Raw genomic sequence first — 20,682 nt, 5'->3', positions numbered from 1 at the left:
TGGTTCACATCAGTCGACCTGAAAGACGCGTTTTTCCACATCCCAGTATATTATCCACACAGGAAATATCTGAGGTTCGCCTTTCAGGGTGTCTGTTACGAGTACAGAGTACTTCCCTTCGGTCTGTCTCTCAGCCCACGAGTATTTGTACGGTGTACGGAAGCCGCGATAGCCCCGTTAAGACAACAGGATATTCGCCTGGCAACTTATCTGGACGATTGGCTCCTTCTCGCACAGTCGGAGCAAGAGGCTATTACGCAGACGAATGTCTTCGTAAAACACCTGCTCGACCTGGGTTTCGTAATAAACACAGAAAAGAGCATGTTGTCCCCAGCCCAGACTGTACTCTTCTTGGGCCTACGCCTGAATTCGGTGCCCTTTACAGCCCGCCAGTCAGCAGAGAGAGTGAAAGCCTTCAGGGCTTGCCTCGTTCATTTTCAGCCACGCAAATATGTTCTCTTCAGATCATGTCTGCGGTTACTGGGGCTCATGGCGTCAGCCATCCTGGTGGTAAGACTGGGACGCTTACACATGAGGGAGTTTCAGCGCTGGGTAGCTGCCCTCAGACTGGACCCCGTGCGTCATGGCGCGCGGAGAGTGATGGTCACTATGAAATGCGTAATGGCACTGCGCCACTGGCTACACCTGACTTTTCTAGTACGGGGGCGTGCCTATGGGTGCTGTCCTATCGCTGAAGGTGGTCACCACAGACGCATGTCTGACGGGCTGGGGGGTTATATACGAAGGTCGACCTGTGAGGGGTCTCTGGAGCAGAGACCTCCAACGGTCACATAAATTATCTGGAGCTTTTAGCGGTGTTCCTCACCCTGAAACGCTTTCTGCCTTTTCTCAGAAGACAACATGACCACAATATCGTATATAAACTGCCAAGGGGGTTTGCGTTCTCTCCAGTTACACATGCTGGCACGCAAACTGATCTTATGGAGCTGCGGACGTCTCCTCTCTCTGAGAGCGACGCACGTACCAGGAGTGATGAACCTCGGGGCAGAGCTACTGTCCAGAGGTGCACCACTATATGCAGACTGGACTCTACATCCAATAATTGTGAGTCAGCTGTGGGTGCGTTACGGCCGGGCCGCGGTGGATCTGTTCACATCAAAGGAAAATGCTCAATATCACCTGTTCTTTTCAATGCGCGATTTAAACGCACCGTTAGGCGTGGACGCGCTCGCGCACGCTTGGCCTCCGGTCCTTCTGTATGCGTTCCCACCCCTGGCTCTGATACCCCCAACTCTGGCCAGAGTGAGAGAACAATGCCACACACTGATCCTAATAGCTCCACACTGGCCTGCAATGTACTGGCTGGCGGAGATATATCAGCTGCTGTGCGGGCAGCCGTGGCAGCTCCCGCTACGCAGGGACATACTGTCTCAGGCGGGGGGGGGGCGATTTTTCACCCACACCCAGAGCGCTTGGCACTATGGGCCTGGCCCGTGAGTGGTGTAACCTGAATACAGTGGGACTCCCTCAGAAGGTGATAAACACTATTCAGAGTGCAAGAGCTTCCTCCACCAGGTCCCTCTATGACTGTAAGTGGAGGGTGTTTGAGGAGTGGTGCCTTCAAAAAGGACACATCTCTTTTCAATGTCCTGTCGGGGTGATTTTATCATTTCTACAGGACCTGATTGATAAACACAGAGCTTTCTCTATGATCAAAGTGTACCTGCCTGCTATTGCTGCATGCCATGTGGGCTTTGAGGGAAAGACGGCTAGCCAACATCCCTTGGTCTGCCGTTTTATGAAAGGGGCTCGCAGGCTCCTCCCTGTTTCCAGGTCACTGGTGCCCTTATGGGACTTGGCAGTGGTTTTAGATGGGCTCACTCGACCTCCATTTGAACCCCTGGAAGAAGCTGACTCAGCGAGTCAGTGACATTCATGCGCTCTCTGTACATCCTTCATGCACTCAGTTTGCCCCGGGGCAAACGAGAGTATTGCTGAAGCCCAACCCTGCCTTTGTACCTAAGGTGGTTGGCTCATGTACCCCCATTGACATTGAGGCATTTCCTCCGCCACTGTGTTCCTCTGAGGAACAGCGGCCAAATCTGCTGTGCCCAGTCCGTGCTTTACGCACCTACTGTATATGGACAGGTCAAAAGAGTTTCGATGCAATGACCAACTCTTTGTATCCTGGGCTAACCCTCATAAGGGTAAGCCTGTTACCAGGCAACGGCTCTCCCACTGGATTGTGGAAGCGATTGCTCTGGCTTATACGAGTCAGGGTTTGCAGGCACCAATGGGCTTTGTTCAAGGGTGTTTCCATCCAAGACATTTGTGCAGCAGCGAGCTGGTCCTCACCGCTCACTTTTGTCCGCTTTTACAGGCTAGATGTCTCTGCTCCAAGTGTGGCCCGCGCAGTGCTGGGCCCCGTGTTGAGACAGGGTTCTACCTGTTAAATTCTGGTTGTTTTGGTGATTTTCGAGATAAGCATGTCTAGCAATACGGGAGTTTCAATATCCCATAGTGAGACATCGAACGGAGGGTTATGAATGAGAACTATAGGTTACTTACGTAACCCCAGTCCCCAGAGTGACATGAAGTGAGATGTCTCACCAGACGGCCCTTCTTGCTAAGGCGAAGCGAGAAGAGGTGCTTATTTTGAATGACGCTGGGACGTAGCGCAAGCTACTTAAAGGGTGGGTGGATTCCCTGACATAGACATCAAGATCACCAGCCAATCAGGATTGGCGTAATGAGATTGATGCTTCTGTTTGCATATGCGTTGAGGCGCATCCCAAAGTGAGACATCTCACTTCATGTTACTCTGAAGATGGGGTTACGTAAGTAACCTATAGTTTTTTAGTGAATGTCCTGTACTGGTCTTAAAATCTCATAACATCAGCTTTTAATGTTCCTCTTGGATGTTCTTCTTGACCCTCAGAGAAGGAGAACATGTTGAGTCGTGTCTTTCAGGCATGTCCTTTCCTAACAAAAATGACAGGAAACATAAAACATATTATTGCAGAACAAGTGTGTTATTTATGAAAGTGGTGTGTTTGTGTGTTTAGGGGCTGTAGATATAATTATTTTGTAATTGTAATTTTTTTTTTCAACAGAGAGCTACAAAGCAAATCAGATTATGAATGAACACTATGAAGTTCATCAACATTGAAATATATGTTATTATCAAAATAATATTTAACTGTTATCAAAACGTAGTGCAACTGTAGAAGCTTTCTCTGTTGTCTCACTGAAAGAATAACTTTTACCAAATGTTTTCAGACAATATTGAGGGATAAATAGTAGCAGTTCTCACTATATGTTAAATATCTTTGCCTTCAATACATTAAATTAGAAAGCTGACAAAATCATATTGGTAAATATCTAAATGTAACTTTTTGCATGGAAAAACCCCTCAACTTCACTGATGTGTAGGTGATCTAGTATTTAGTATTGTTTAATGGAATGTATATCAGTGTATTAAAGTCAATACTTCATTTATTTAAACCAATATCTTTCTTGATTCTTTGTACAGTATGAAAGAAAGAGTCTTTGTACCCGAGCTGAAGTTCACTGCTGTGAGGAGTCCAGTTCTGTCTCTCGCTCTCTGGTCCAGCCTGTCTGCATCACCTGGACACCTTAAACAAACAGATATATATATGTAAAGTACCATGTGTACACACAATATAACTGATTATCTTCTGTTGAACATGTTGGATTGTGTATTGTCCGAGTCAGGGTCCTTTTTATTTTACTGTAACTTTGGAAGTTGTGTTACCAATGCTTACTGTTTATTTGATACCAATTTGGTAATACAATTAATAAAAACAAGGTTTGGGTTCGTTCTTCAGATGACTGTGATGTTAACGTGTAAGCTCAATAATGAACTCCAGCTCAACCAACCATATTGTAATATCTAAGTAATCATCTTGAAATATGACATTAATAATTGTAATATACACATATCTTATTGTGAGGTTGATTTCACATACACTACTTCTACGTTAGCTAAATAGTAAATAGCATGGATAATTTACAAAGGCTTTAAAAACACAGCAGGAGCCAAGACAATTATAAAACTTGTCATTATTTCAGTACAGTTCAATTGGTTTTATTTTCATAAACGGTTATCAACCGTTAGTGCCAAAGCAGTAGGCTATAATATATTAATTACTGCTGTAGACTACAGCCACTAGCATAAACTCAACAAAGCTAGCGTTAGCTGGCTAACTGACGTTATTTTGCCGCTAAACGGCACGATATAAAACGGTGGTCTTCAAAGCGGATTTAATCCTCAATCACAATAATAATAATATTCAAAGTAATACTGGGCAAGTAATGGGCAAAACTTACCGTTGATTGACGCGCCATGTCAGCGGACTGGTAGCGACACGAACCGTTGCCATCCGGTTCGACCTGACTGTGGCTGTGACCATAGATATATCTATGGCTGTGACTGTGACTGACTCGAGCCTCCCATGAGCCTCCTCGTTCTGATAGCTCCGCCCCTTCGCTCCAACCCCCCTCCCTCCCCCCACATCTACAGGAGAAAATTACTTTTGCGACACATTTATCGCAAGAAGTGTAGCAAAAGTCAAGACCGCAGATTCGTCGATTTATACTGCCACAGAGCAGATTCGTCAAGTTGTAATGACTGATTTGAGAGGTTGTAATAACCAAGTTGCAGTTGTAATGGAAAATATATTTAAAAAATATGTATTTTTCTGCAAGTGAACATTTCATCACTAAGTTCAATTTTTTTCTACAAGCTACACAACTTTTTTTTTTCTTCTGTGACTTCAAATTTGGTTATGTGGATATTTTATACAAGTGTACAATTGGTTCACAGTTACGTGGATATTTTATACAAGTGTAAATTTGGTTCACAGTTACGTGGATATTTTATACAGGGGTAAATGTATGCACACAAACTCAGATTTTGTTATGCAAGTGCTCACATCAGGTTTTACACGCTCTCGCATTTTGCACCATATCTACCTTCATAGCTTTGAATGACATTCTTCTGGACGTGTTTCATTAGGCGCATTCACACTGCGGTACTTTTCCCACAAAGGTTCATGCGAACTTAATTCATGCGAACTCTTTAGTTTAGGCCGGAAGTCCCCGGAGTTGGGGACTGGCTTCAGTAGTAGCTGCTGTGAGTCCCAGCAGCTTCTACTGAAGCCTTCCGAGTAAATCGCCAGAATGCCGACACTTCCTCATCTCCACCGCTCCCATGTTTTATTTTGTGTTGCCATAAGTTAGTCTCTCTGCGTTTCTGCGCTGGACTAATGCTAATGCTAATAATGCTAATGCGAGAATAATAAAATGGCGGCTTCACAAAACTTTTTGGGAGTTTTACAAGGCGTGGTTTGCAATCCGCCCAGCCAATCAGAAATATAGCTCTTTTCTCACAAAAGAGCCGCTTGAAAGTCCCTGCTCTCTAGCAGGGACTTTCGAGGGGGTAAAAAGGTTCGCATGAACTAATTTTAGTACCGGCTCTTTTTGGTGTGAACGCGATCATGAACTAAGTTCGCATGAACCTTTGTGGGAAGAGTACCGCAGTGTGAATGCACCTATTGTGGTGATAGTGAGGGTAGTTAATCCTTTTGTTGACAAGACAGTAGTGACGGCCATCTTGGTGACGTGTGTTGTTCTGCTAGACCGGAGATGTAGTTCATTCAGCGTTTCACTCAAACAAATGTGTAACTTCACAGTTTTAAGACAATTTTTTTTTTACTTGCAAAATTATCTTTTAAATTGACAAACATCATATGTGTAATTCGTGGCACAATTCAAACGGGATCGAAAGATGATCTTTCTCTCTCCATTGACTTCAATAGGCCTACATAATTTTTCCGAAATATGGTCCCATGGAGGTCCACCGGAAGGGGAGGGACTTCACCACCCTATGGCAAACCACGTGATGTATTTGTTGCGTTTTATGGCACGGTTTTCTTTCCATACAATGCGCACGTCAACTGAAGGTTTGCACAACGCAATTTATTTACTGGCCATTGTTTTAATGTTAACCCGAGGGAACACTTGTTTATGACTTAGTTTGTTAAAAAAGTGTGAGTCTTCCATCACAGAAAAGGACTGGAAAGTAGAATAGTTAGCTAGTTGGAACATTTGAGAGTTAGCTGTTAGCTTAATGTTTGATATGCGAGAGCTAACAGCCCTTAAAAGGCAGCTCAAGGTGAAGGCAAGCACGTCAAATAAGGACTGAGGAGGAGCTGCAAGTAATTTCAAAGGTTGGTGATTGCTTCCATTTCAACATCACTATAAGATTAAACAGTATATTCAAGTAGCCTTGCTTTATCATTGGTTGTCTTTTTTGGCCAAATAGTTAGAATTTGCTGGAAGCTAATCTGAAACTGAACTCACAATAAAACTTTAGCTCTAATTAATAATTGAACACACCTGCTGCGAGTCTTGAGCTTTCATGTTTTGGATATACTTAATTGACATCACCCCTCTTTCTACCTATTTGTATATTTCATTCTTAAAGGCCCAGTCGTGTGGCTATGTAGGCTACACCGTTTTAGTTGTGTTAAAATAAAACAATATCTTTACAAGGAACATGCAAACCAATGTGGCCTCCCTAATACAGTAGATTTCTCTCTATTTCCATTTGCTTTTCTCGTCTGTTCACGTATACTTCTCTCACTATGCATTATTCACCACTTGCCAGTACTCTTTTATCGAACAGCCTATAGCAAGTGGCCCCTGCATGTATTCTCGCTCTATGTGCAAAATGCTTGGTGGGGGTGATTTTTGTGTTGGAGATAAATGTATCCAAGCACCGTCAAGGTCAGACTATAGAGCAGTGGTTCTCATACTTTTTCTGTCAGAAAAAACCCCACAAATATTCAAGTAATGGACCAAGTTAACATTTATTAATATACATCAAAATGAATGTGAGCATTCCTTTGCTACTACAGTACTAATAAAACAATGCTCCATAAGTCTGTGAGGTCAACAAAATAAATACATAATACAATTGTGCAATCCCTTTGCTAGAACAGTAAGTTATAATACTTTGCCACTTTGCAATCTGTGCAAAAAAATGAAAAGAAAGAAAATACTGATATTTGGCAACAAAGTGTGTCTTATCACAGCATTAGTGGCTGCAATGAGCCTGTTTGGCACTGCACATTTCTTCAAAACGGGGTTGCAGGCTCAGTGGCGGTGCCAGAGATTTCTTTTGGGGGTGCTGTGGGGTAGCTTGACGTTTCAGGGTTTCCCATTAATGTACCGGTTGCTACAGTGGAATTTTCTACTGCAACAATCCCCATGCAAATACACAGTGTACCCACAACAGTTACAATGAAGGCTCGATAATCAGCTCACGGCATATACAGTAGGTGTAAGCAGGGGTAAAGTGATATTTTTACAAGTGGGGACTGGACCTAACATAGGGGGGTCTGGGGGTAAGCTCCCCCGGGAAGATTTTTTTTTAAATACTGAAGTTAAATGCATCAATCTGGTGCACTTTGAGAGCAAAATGAAGAGATATATGGATACATCTCTCAACACCCATTTGAAACAGAACTTTAAGCAGATGTTCTTTTTCTTTATGGATATTTTACAAATCACTCCCCTTTTAAACTTGTTTTACTGTCATATAGTATATCATACCTGTTTTTCATTTATTCTCTTATTTTGTTAGAACTATAAGGATCATATAAACGTGTGCCTCGGAAATAATTGTTTACATTAATCGTGACCTGGTAAATCAAATGCCCGCCCAGAGACGTATGTCTGCCGCCGGGTCTGCAGGGGGGGCGCACCCCCCACTTTGAGAAACGCTGAAGAGTCTGCTCACTGCATTAGTCCTGTATCCCAGATCAACAGTCTCCAATGAGGTCCTGCAGTGATGTGGCCATGTTTCATATTTCAGGGCCGAACAGTGAATTGAATGCCGACCATGAGGGTAGCCTACTTTACTTTTTTTTTTGTGAACAAATGTTAACTTTCTAACGGGAAATGAAAGACATCCAATCATACCTGTTAGAAAAATATCACTCGTCACCGGCTTGAGCTTCAATAACAGGATACATGTATTTATTATCCTTGCAACGATGGAAGTACTCATCACATATAGAGCATTTAGTACGACTAGTTCCCCAAACACTGTCCTTCAGATGCTTTATACACAAGAGAGGGTGCTACACAGTCACAGGATGCAGGAATACCGGTTCAAAGCAGTATACAATCTTTAGTTCAGATTAGCTAAGACCCATGTCAGAAATGATCATGCTTGTCATATGTCTATCTCCATAGAGACTGGATCATCATGTTAATCGTTGTCACATAGCTATCATATGTCTAAAACAGTCCTGATGCTCAACACAGCTACGTAGGGCTTTTGTTATCATGTGCTACTCTGATATTGGAAGAGTACATTCAGTATTTTCCCAACAATACCCAAGCCATGCCCTCTTTCATAACTCAAGAACAGTTTATAATAGACTATTATGAAAAGCATTGTTGCACTTCATCGATGCAGCAACGTTAATTTCTTTTTAATATGAAATTCTTTATGAAAACAAATCTGCAATTTTTGTTGGTATTGTATTCTCTTTGATAGCTTCCAAATCATATGACCCCATGACTCAGAATCAGTGCATTTTGATATTACCATACTGGACAAATAGGTGACACACCTGTTTTTGTTGGATTTTAGTTATTATTGTATTCAGTCAATGCCTTTCCTTTTTCAGCAAAAGTAATGATACGTGCTGCCTGAAGATGTGAGACCTGATACATTAGCCTATTGTATAGTAGTCGTAGGTCTTAGCTAGGGATGGGTATCGAGAACCGGTACTAAGTCAGTACCGGTACCTGATTGGACGGTATTGGTTTTTGAGGCCGGCGTACAAGTTCGTAGCGAGACATTTCAAGGCTGCACATGTGTAGACTCCACGGTCTTAAAATCCCCACAATGCTTTGCGTACGGACCAATTTCCAAATCTTTGGCGGAAATAGCGCTCCATTTAAGGCAGGGCCTCGCATATGACGCACACCTGCAGACCTGTTAGCCTGTTCCACAATTCTTTGTTTTCCGAGGCTAGGAAGGATTCTTGCCTTGCTTCTGAAGCAAGTGACTCGGAAGACATGTGCTACCAAGCAAGCGTCCTCGACATTGAGAAACACCCCGTGTGTGTGGTTGGACTCTGTCTCACAGGCAGGATGCAGTGTAACATCAGAGGAGACTGGGGCCAATTGTACATTCTCAAACTGCACCACTTAGAACTAACTAAACAATTATTTGTATATAATTGTATTCAATAACCATAACAAAATTAAATAGTATGAAGTGATTTGTAAATAGGAATACAGATTTGACTTAATGTTTTCATAAATATATTTTTGTCCCATTTTGTCATGGGACTTATTTTTACCCTCTCAAAGAACCAGAATCGAGAACCGAAAATAAATGGAATCAAAAAGCATAACCGGAATCGTTAAAATCCAAATGATACCCAACCCTATGTGTGATGCAGTAAAATCTTACCGCTCACTTACGTTGGCGGTGTTGTAAAAACCGTGGGAAAATGTAAATACGATGCCGATCGATTTTTCACTTGTGAAAAATGTATTCGGACAAGTAAATTGCCAAACTCACTTGTCCATGGACAAGTACTCTCTAAAAACGTTTTCTTACACTGCCTGTGGTATCTTTAATACCATAGGTAACTTTAACTGTAATACATGCCTTGATCTTGATTAAAAAAGTGTTACATTAGCATTTGTACCTTCATATCAGGTATATAAAAGGTTATGGACCATTACTGTAATCACATTACGATATCTTTGATATTTTATGGTTATGTTTCACTGTGTCTCTCCGTGTTTGGAGACATAGCTGCTCAATGCAACATTTGCTGGCGGTGGTGCTATTTATAGCAGCAGGGGTCTAGACCAGCACTGCAGCTGAACGCTGTGTGGAGAGAGATGATGGTGGGTGGCATGAGGTGATATTAGTCTTTGGAGGGGGTGGGGATGTCTGTGTGGGGTTATCTGATTAAACACCAGGCTTGTTTGCATAAAGGTGTGTGTGTGTGTGTGTGTGTGTGTGTGTGTGTGTGTGTGTGTGTGTGTGTGTGTGTGTGTGTGTGTGTGTGTGTGTGTGTGTGTGTGTGTGTGTGTGTGTGTGTGTGTGTGTGTGTGTGTGTGTGTGTGTGTGTGTGTGTGTGTGTGTGTGTGTGTGTGTGTGTGTGTGTGTGTGTGTGTGTGTGTGTGTGTGTGTGTGTGTGTGTGTGTGTGTGTGTGTGTGTGTGAGTGTGTGAAAGCTGCACAACAGAGGTAGAGAAGCGGGGAGGAGGTAGATTGAGAGCAGAGGTAATGTTATGCAGCCTCTGGCAGCCATATCGCACGTCCTGAGCAGCAGGTCAACAGTTGCGGCATAGATGACTGCCTTTCCAAATGTGCATCTTCACTGCTTTGAAAGGATGAATCTACATGTAGTTATCCCTTGTGTTTTTCTTGTTAATATGGGATTGATAACAACAGGTAAAACCACACTGAGAGATGGATAGATAAATGTGATTATTTTTGTTGGTATTCCAATATAATTCACGATATTCGAGAGAATGATTTTTTTTTTTCTATCCTAATTTTCATTCTCATTGAAAAATATATTTAAAGTGATCATGTTCTCTTTATCTGTACCTTTTTAAGTCTGTAGAATGGAATGTATAGGCCGGTACTTCCCATACGCATACATCTAACTACAAAAACACACACACTGAAAGAGGGATATAAATGGCTTTATGGCTTAGCCCTTGAAATATATATGAGCTGCTCCGAGATTCACCAGTAAATGTGTTTTCCATCTGCTTCTAGGCTCTCTTGTATATACATGTAGGGGGTGGATCTCCTGTATCCCATCAACAGTGCACCAGTTTTGGGCTAGAGAACCTGAAGGGGCCTGGTGGCAACACCTGAAGGATGGATGTGTGTATGTGTGTGTCTGGCCAGGTTCTGATAGAAACAGATATGTCAGTGAGTGCGTGCCATTACACATGAATGAATTTGGGCATGAATTGTGTGACCCATTTCTTTCTTTTTCAGAATAGTTGGCTAATGCATTTAGCTTTTTCTTTTATTTAAATCTTCTTCCAGATTCAGAATCAAACGCGAGACATACTTTAGGCTGCGGCCACACGAGGACGAAAACGGCTAAACGCATAGGATTAACGCAAACGCAATCGCAAACAAGCTTCCGTCCACACGCAATAGTTATCCGGATAGTGTCTGTCCACACGAGATCGCTCCGTTTAGCTCCAACCGCTGGAGAAGCTGCAGTACATATGCAGGAGCCTGTACGTGGCGCTGTAACTTCCTCCACAAAAGCAGCGAAGAAGTATGGTTGTCATGGTTGCCCTTCTGTTTATTCTCCGCGGTGGGGGCCGAGGGAACCGGGCAGAGTTTTTCGCCAGTCAGCGTGTATTAAAGTTTAAATCTTCCGGACAAAATTATAAAAGTGCCGGTCAAAGGTCTTCTTTGTTATTGAGCTTTAAAACAAATGAATAACGACTCTATATAGTATAATAATAAAATACACGGAGCCTCTCTTTTTCCTCCCTCTCTTCGGACAGCGCCATGTCTGTCTCATGCAGCAGTTGATCCAGTAATGAGTGACCCGGCCGACAGTAAAAATAAACATATTTATAACTAGTTTAGGTAGTTTGAGAGGTAATTAAAATAGCTAAGGGTGATGATCTGACTTGAAGTGTGTGTTTTGCTGCAGCGGGAGGAGCTGCAGGTGAGCAGAGCTGCGTGTCTCCGTCCTGTCAGATTAGACTTCACTCGCGTTTAGGTCCATATCGAGAGAAAGATAAATAATCTGAATTCAGGGTGCAGTTTACTTTGACGCGGGGGTGAGCAGCAGAGGTGGGGAGAGGCGGGGCTATTGCCTCATCATTATTGCTGTAGATGTTGCACAAACAACTGTAGCATGGTCAATAGCGTCCGGAGCATGATAGCAACTCTGCGATCCGCCATTGTTGTTGTTGTTGGTGGCGAAACACTTCAGCAATGGCGCGGTAAGCGGAGGTGAGCAGAAGAGGTGGGGAGAGGCGGGGCTATTGCGCAATCACTATCAGTGATCTGAAAATGTTCGGATAGGGCGTACACACGGAGCCGTTTGACCCCCCAGAGAGTTGCGTATGCCTTTCTATCCACCTTGGGACCCGTTATCGTTTCCTCAGTCGTTTAGTGCCGTATTCGGTCGTCCTCGTGTGGCCGAACGGTCTATATGACACTAAACAGTAACGCAAACGACCAAATTCGTTCTCGTGTGGCCGCAGCCTAAGTTTGGATGCTTTGTTTGAGCGGGGTTTCTCTGACAGACAGTGTTGCATAGGCTTCAACTATGATCTATTTAATGTTCTAAAACTATAGGTTACTTACGTAACCCCAGTTCTGAGAGTAACATGAAGTGAGATGTCTCACTATGGGATGCGCCTCATCGCGGAACAAACAGAAGCATCAATCTCATTACGCCAATCCTGATTGGCTGGTGATCTTGACGTCAACGTCAGGGGAAATCACCCCCTATAAGTAGCCTGCGCCACGACGCATGCGTCATTCAAAATAAGCACCTCTTCTCGCTTCACCATAGCAAGGAGGGCCATCTGGTGAGACATCTCACTTCATGTTACTCTGAGAACTGGGTTTACGTAAGTAACCTATAGTTCTCATTCATAACACTCCGTTCGATGTCTCACTATGGGATATTGTAGCTCCCGTATTGCCAGACGAGCTTATCTCGAAGATCACCGATCAACCAGAATTTAACAGGTGGAGTCCCGACTCAACAAGGTGCCCAGCACTGCTCGGGCCACGCTTGGAGCGGAGACGTCTAGCCTGTAAAAGCGGACAAAAGTGAGCGGCGAAGACCAGCTTGCCGCTGCACAGATATCCTGGATGGAAACACCCTTGAACAAAGCCCAGGATGTAGCCAGACCCCGAGTCGAGTGAGCCCGCAGACCCGAAGGTGCTTGCAGATTCTGACTCGTATAGGCCAAAGCAATCGCCTCCACGATCCAGTGGGATAGTCGTTGCTTAGTAACAGGCTTACCCTTGTGAGGTTTAGCCCAGGACACGAAGAGTTGGTCATTAAGACAAAGCTCTTTTGATCTGTCCATATATGTGTGTAAAGCCCGGACTGGACACAACAGATCCTGCTGCTGCTCCCCGGAGGAAACCAGCTGCGGAGGAAATGCCTCAATGTCAATCGGGGTACACGAACCGACCACCTTTGGTGTAAAGGCAGGGTTGGGTTTCAACAACACTCTCGTTTGCCCTGGGGCGAACTGAGTGCATGAGGGATGTACAGACAGTGCATGGATATCGCTGACCCGTTTAGCGGATGCCAGGGCCAGTAACAGCACTGTCTTGAGTGACAGATGTTTCATGTCAGCTCCTTCCAGGGGTTCAAATGGGGTCATTTTGAGCCCATTTAAAACCACTGCCAGGTCCCATAAGGGCACCAGCGACCTGGAGACAGGGAGGAGCCTGCGCGCTCCCTTCATAAAACGGCAAACCAAAGGATGTTGGCTAGCCGTTTTTTCCTCAAAGCCCACATGACATGCATCAATAGCAGCCAGGTACACCTTGATCGTGGAGAAAGCTCTGTGTTTATCGATCAAGTCCTGTAGGAATGATAAAATCACCCCGACAGGACATTGAAAAGAGATGTGCCCTTCTTGAAGGCACCACTCCTCAAACACCCTCCACTTACAGTCGTAAAGAGACCTGGTGGAGGAAGCTCTCGCACTCTCAATAGTGTTTATCACCTTCTGAGGGAGTCCCACTGTATTCAGATTGTACCACTCACGGGTCAGGCCCATAGTGCCCCGCGCTCTGGGTGTGGGTGAAGGATCGCCCTCCCCGCCTGAGACAATCTGTCCCTGCGTGGTGGGGGCTGCCATGGCTGCCCGCACAACAGCTGATATATCCCCGCCAGCCCGTATATTGCGGGCTAGGGTGGAAACATCAGAGTAAGTGTGTGGCGTTGCTCTTTCACTCTGGCCGGAGTTAAGGGTAACAGAACCAGGGGTGGGAACGTGTACAGAGGACCCGGAGGTCAATCGTGTACTCGTGCGTCCCCGCCTCGTACACGATTTAAACGGTGCGTTTAAATCGTGCATTAAAGAGAACAGCTGTCATTGAGCATTTTCTCCCTTTGCGAACAGACTTAACGCGGTCCGCCGTAACGCACCCACAGCGGACTCCCGATCCTTGGATGAGGAGTCCAGTCTGCATAGAGTGGTGCACCTCTGGACAGTAATTCTGTCCCTAGGTGCATAACACCCGGTACTTGTGTCGTTCTCAGAGAGAGGAGACGTCTGCCGCTCCAAGGGATCAGTTTGTGTGCCAGTGTGACTGGAGACAACGCAATCTCCCCTGGCGGTTCATACACGATATCGTGTTGTCTGTCCTCACGGGGACATGAAGTCCTCTGAGAGAAGGCAGGAAGCATTTTTGGGTGGGGAACACCGCTAAAAGCTCCGGGTAATTTACGCGTGCCCGCTGGAAGTCTCTGTTCTAGAGACCTCTCACCGGGCGACCCTCGTAAGTCCCCTGTCATCCCGTCTGACCTGCGTCCGTGGTGACCACCTTCCGTGAAAGGACTGCACCCGTAGGCGCGTCCCGCACTGGAAAAGTCGGGTGTAGTGCCACTACGCATTTCATAATCACCAAAACTCTCCGTAAGCCGTGGCGCGCGGGGTTTAGTTTTATTATGAGGCCCATGTTGAGCGGGTGCTTTACGAGGACATTTTCCTCCGTAATCTGACTCCGCTCGGTGGGCTTTATAGATAAAACCCTTCTTTCTAGGAGAGAGAGAACCTTTCTCTCCAGAATGTGGGTTGACGCTCTCTGGGTTTGTGAAAACAGATACATTATAACTGTTTTGAGAAGCCCAGGCAGACATCGTGAGTATCTCCTGCTGTATGCTCCTTAGAGCCAGCTGGGATGTCACTCTTACGGCTCCGACCGGCACTGCGCATGTGCGTGACGGAGGTGCCTTTACAGCTCCAGCCGGTACTGCGCATGTGTGTGCCGGTGGTGCCCTCACGGCTCCAGTCGGCACTGCGCCTGCGCGTGCCGGTGGTGCCCTTAAAGCCCCGGCCGGCACTGCGCATGTGTGTGGCGGTGGCTTCACGGACCCGTCAATAATCCGTCCTTTGAGAGGTGCCGTAGCTGCTCTCCAAAGGGGAAGAATTGGCGGGCTGTCCATTACAGCTCTAGCCGGCACTGCGCATGTGCGTGACGGTGGTGCCTTCACAGACCCGTTTATTATCCGCCTTTTGAGAGAGGCCGTAGCTGCTCTCAGAAGGGGATTTATAGTTAACGGACTGTTTATTGTCTTTCTTTTCATTTTTTTGAGCTGCGCCCTTGGCCGGAGCCTGGATGCGTCAGCGGAAAATGGTTTATTCAGACAGAAAGATGTGACATGTGTTTTATGCGGACTTGAGGATGACGTTGAGGCATCTCTCGAGGCGGCGGGAACACATTCACGGAGGGGAGAAGGAGGGGCTGTCACGCCGCTCGCTTCTTCTTCCTCGACTGCTGGCCGAAATTCTGGGTTGGCTGAGCCTGAGCTGCAGCCGGAACCGGAGATTTTCTCGGCCAACTTGCCCTCGTCTCCAGCCTGGGCTGGGGACTCGGGATCGGCTGCGACCTCTGCGTCTTCGGTGTTTTAAACCGAGCAGAGTTCGAGGCAGCTTGGGTGTCGTGAGTATCTCCTGCTGCATGCTCCTTAGAGCCAGCTGAGATGTCACGCTTACAGCTCCAGCCGGCACTGCGCATGGCGGTGGTGCCTTCACAGACCCGTCAATAATCCGCCTTTTGAGAGATGCCGTTGCTGCTCTCAAAAGGGGAGAAAATTGGTTTTTATTGATTTTCTATTCATTTTTTTGAGCTGCACCCTCGGCCCTCGGCCTGGATGCGTCAGCGGCAAATGTTTAATGACAGAGGAATCAACCAACGTGTGACATGTGTTTGTGCAGACTTAAGGATGGCGTTTAGGCATCTCTCGAGGCAGCGGGGACACATTCACGGAGGGGAGAAGGAGGGGCTGTCACGCCGCTCGCTTCTTCTTCCTTGACTGCTGGCCAAAATTCTGGGTTGGCTGAGCCTGAGCTGCAGCCGGAACCGGAGATTTTCTCGGCCAACTTGTCTAGTCTGGCTGCAGCGCGCTGACACACGGCTTGTAGGTCCATACTGAGACAGGGCGAAGCTGGTGTGCTATCGCCGAGAGAGCAGCCATCGCTCCCGGCTTTGCAGCCTGAGCTGGTGACACGAAGACGTCGTCTTCTTGCTGGATTCCGGTTCTGCGGGTGCCGCTGTCGGTGAGCCCCAGACCGCAGTGAGGGGCTCCATCTCTGCGGCAGACGCCCCGTGTCTTGATTGCCGGTCGGCAGATCAGTGGACATGAGGGGGGTCCCGTCCCGACAGGTTAGCTTGTTGCGCTAACCTTCGGTGGAGGCTCTTCGCGGTGAGGCGAGCACAATGTCCGCACGAGCCGGGGTTGTCGATGGCCTCCTGGGCGTGTTCCAGCCCGAGGCAGGACGAACAGATCTGGTGTGAGTCTGTGCCTGACACTTTCAACCCGCAACCGCAGCGCCGAGCCTCCGAGTTCCTGACTCCTCTGGTGTGAGGGGGAGAGGCATCCGTCTCGTTCGCCGTGAGGCGTGGAGAGGGTCCGCTCATGACAGGTACGTTCGAGAAAAAAGTATTTACCGATCTGTCTTTAATCCGGGGGAAAAAAGGACAGCGTGGGTCTTTTTCTCTCAAGGATATTACCTAGTATGGTAATATTCCTGTAATCCTTTTCTCCTCCGTGGAAGAGAGAAGAAAAAAAAGTGTCCTCGCTACCGTGGTGTCGGTAGTGAGGGAAAAAACACAAGTTAGCAACTGGTGTGTTGCTAACTTGAAGTCAAAACCTTACCTTACTCCAGAGGAAGAACGGCGAGGTTGACTATAATACTCCTCTGCAAGGCAGAATAGGGTAGCCGGCTAACACCCGTCGACCGAAAATTAGCTTTGGGTTCAGTCTGTGGACTGTTAAGCTAGCCCGGCTACCGTTCGAGATGTGCTCTGAAGCGAGAAGAGGTGTTTGAATGACGCATGCGTCGTGGCGCAGGCTACTTATAGGGGGTGATTTCCCCTGACGTTGACGTCAAGATCACCAGCCAATCAGGATTGGCGTAATGAGATTGATGCTTCTGTTTGCTCCGCGATGAGGCGCATCCCATAGTGAGACATCGAACGGAGTGTTATGAATGAGAACTTACCTGAGCATTGTTACATTCATTAAACAAAACGTTCTCGTACTTTCTGGTAACATAATTCCTGTATTACTTCTTTTCAACACCTGTGCTGTACATCTCTCCAGAGCAGATATCTGCAAGTGAGGCGCTGCTGGGAAATGTAACATGACTAATGGCAGACAGCTGCAGTGCATGCAGAGCAATTCAGAGTAGCAGTGTGTGAGACATTGTCTTTTTGCCTCGTCAGGTCTTATTCACTATCAATTAAATCCAGATGCAACGTTAACAGAAGCTGCTGTCTCTTTGCTAATTATACAGTGCAAACTTCCCATGTTTTATCAATAGAAAAAGTTTTATAATTTTGTTTTAATACATTTCAATAATCTCAATGTAATGTCTTGTCTTTTATCTGGACCTTGAGTCTGTAATAAAGTTTTCATTTCATTCATTCAATAACCTTTCAGCTCATTGATTCAGATGCACATTTACTATGTTCTGTACCTCCATATTTATTCAAAAGTGTTACAACCAGTACAAGTGAAAGTAGAAATGTTTGTTTACAAAAATACAGATGTATTTGTTGTAGGGCTGAACGATTAATCGATTTTAAATCGAAATCGCGATTTTAAATTATGCTAATGATAATCGCAATTATCAAAGCGATGTGAGTCAGGTTAGTAATGTTCCATCAATTAATTAAAAAAGGCAGTTATACCAATGTTTCCACAGAGGTGACTGGTATCGTACAGCACTGAAACACGGATTTGACAGCAGCATAATGACAGAGTTATGAGAAACATTCAATCGACAGATGAATTTGTACATCAGATTTCTCAAAAGAGCATGGAACGTGTTGACTCGTGCATTACAGAACATTTCACTTGCACTGCACCACCTTGGTTTTCTAAGCAGTATACGCAAACAGTCATTATATGCAACCTGGAGCTTCCGGAGGCTCGCCTTCTTATACTTGACCCACAAGGGGGCAGTATAGAGAGGAGTGCAATAAGCTCTCAAGAGGTTCACCTTAACCTTATCTGAACACCAAGAGAATTGTCTAGCCAACATGTTGGCTTTTATATATAAGACACGCTGCTGTCTATACATGTCATCATCATCAGCCATTTCATCTGTGATGATGTGTCCCAGATACTTAGTGTTACAGCAAACAGACAGCACCTGTCCTGACAGGTAGAATGTTGGAAAACAAAGGTTCTTATCCCCTTTTGCTCTGCAGATCATTACAGCGCTCTTCTTAGCATTGTATTAAACGTCAAATTTGACTCCGTAATCAGAACAAACATTTAGCAACTGTTGAAAACCAGCACTGCTAGGAGAAACAATTGCCAGATCATCGGCATAGATAAGATGGTTTACAATCACATGAACAATCACACACCCTGTTTTACAGACACTTAAATCATCTGATAGATCATTCATATAGATATTAAAAAGGCTTGGTGAGAGGAGCCCCCCCTGGCGGACTCCATTACCAACACCAAATGGCGCCGAGACTGCATTCCCCCATTTGAACCGCATGCTCTGGTTGGCATACCAATAAGCCAGGATCCTAATTATACTGTTAGGCACACCTCTTTGTCTCAATTTTAAAAACAGTTTATGATGGTTAACTCGGTCAAAAGCCTTTGAGGCATCAATGAAACCAATCAGAACAGTGGAATTCTGTCTTCTATATGTTTCTACCATTTCCTTCAAAGCATAGATGCATAGCTCAGTACCATGCTTAGCCTTGAAGCCAAACTGGTTATCTGAGGTACATAAATAAGAACATAATCTATCTAAGAAAATTCTTTCCAGGACTTTGGATAACACACTGGCTAGAGCAATTGGTCTATAGTTATCCAAGCTCCCTACCTTGCCCGCTTTGTCCTTAATGACAGGGACCAAAGTAACAGTCACCATGGAGTCTGGCAACACACCATGAGTCATGAGGCCGGTAAAACAAATGGCAAGAAGAACTGCAACCTTCGGGCTTGCCAGTTTAAGGTGCTCTGAGTGATTCGGTCAGAGCCGCATGCTGATTCCCACTGTGTCACTTTTCACAACATTACCAACTTTGTAGGGGTCACTTTTAACACAATTAAGTATGTAGAGTAATGTTGCCTCCACAACTCAGCTGTGTTATGGGCTTCAGAGACTCCCTCTATGTTACACGGTAACGACGTACTGGCCCTGTTCAGAGCTCTCACCTCCTTCCAGAAGCCAGTCACATCATTATGAAGGGGCTTTTCAGCCATAGAGTCCGCTCTCAATGTTTCTGTATGTTTGTTGACATAACGAACTGCATATTTATATCTAGCATTTGTACGCTTTTTGAGATCCAGGACAGGCCCCTCTCTGGGCCTTCCTGCCTGGACCCAGGCCCCAAAAGCATTTTTGGCTTCAGCGTATTGATCAGCCACATGTTTATTCCAACCTGGCTTGACGTTGTGTCTCTTCCTAGAGTAGGTACAGCACGGTCTACTGGCCTCCCATACAGCTCCCACAATACAATCATACATGTTACAGAGGTCTTCACGGTGAGAGCTTTCATTACAACCCACATCAACACACAGAGTTGCCACTTTGGGTAGATATACATCACTCAATAGGACATCAGTTCTCCCATAGTACAATAGCCTATCCTCATTTGTGAGCTTGGACCAGTCCACTTTATTGGTACAGGCATTTTTAACCTCCTGAGACATCTCAGGGAGACTATCATAATCTAGTGACATTATAAAAGGAATGTGATCTGACATTGATGCCTCATACACAATCTCAATTGATCTTACAATGTCATGGGCATTAGCAGTGCTTATGCAATGGTCAAGCCAGGCCTCGCTTATATATGAATAGCTATCTGTAGGCAGAAGTATTTGGCTTGATAATATAAGATTGTTATCATCACAAAACTGTAGCATATGTTTAGCAAACAAGGACCTTTTGTCTGATATGTCAGCATTCATATCACCCACTACATAAACACTGGAGGAATGATTATCAACAATAAAAGAATGTATAAAAGCAAGTCTGTTCAGGTATTCATCTTCATTATGCTGTGACTCATAAGGTGTATATACATTGAGAATGCTAAACTCCTTGTTATTCATTTGGATCTGTACAGCAATACACCAGTCAACTTCAAGCCTGATGACATTAATGACAGCGTCCAGCTTTTTGTGCCACAGGATAGCCACGCCCCCTGCTATCCTTCCTCTCACTATTCCCAGAGATAGGTCCGTAGTGGACTCACCAGCGCCATATAGATAGAAGAGTTACGACACCGGAAGTCCAAAAACGGTTATCGTCACGTGGTTCATGTAGACGAGGATCGTTCCCCGGAAGTTCATGGCGGGCAATGTGAATGCATTGATAACAGGAGATAGAACTACGATTTTTGGTAATTATTAGTGAATAAAGGTTTTGATTTGCA

At 45.3% G+C, this 20,682-nt stretch overlaps 1 protein-coding gene across 7 annotated transcripts in view; it reads left to right on the top strand.

The window, feature by feature from the left end:
- Positions 1-20,682, top strand: part of stxbp5l (syntaxin binding protein 5L) — a 214,687-nt gene that overhangs the window by 16,814 nt on the left and 177,191 nt on the right. The gene's annotated exons all lie outside the window — the stretch shown is intronic.

The sequence above is a fragment of the Pseudochaenichthys georgianus genome, chromosome 21, assembly GCF_902827115.2.
Source record: "Pseudochaenichthys georgianus chromosome 21, fPseGeo1.2, whole genome shotgun sequence".
In the NCBI taxonomy this organism is placed as follows: Eukaryota; Metazoa; Chordata; class Actinopteri; order Perciformes; family Channichthyidae; genus Pseudochaenichthys; species Pseudochaenichthys georgianus.
The sequence above is the reverse complement of the archived record's forward strand: the minus strand, read 5'-3'. Positions and strand labels throughout refer to the sequence as shown.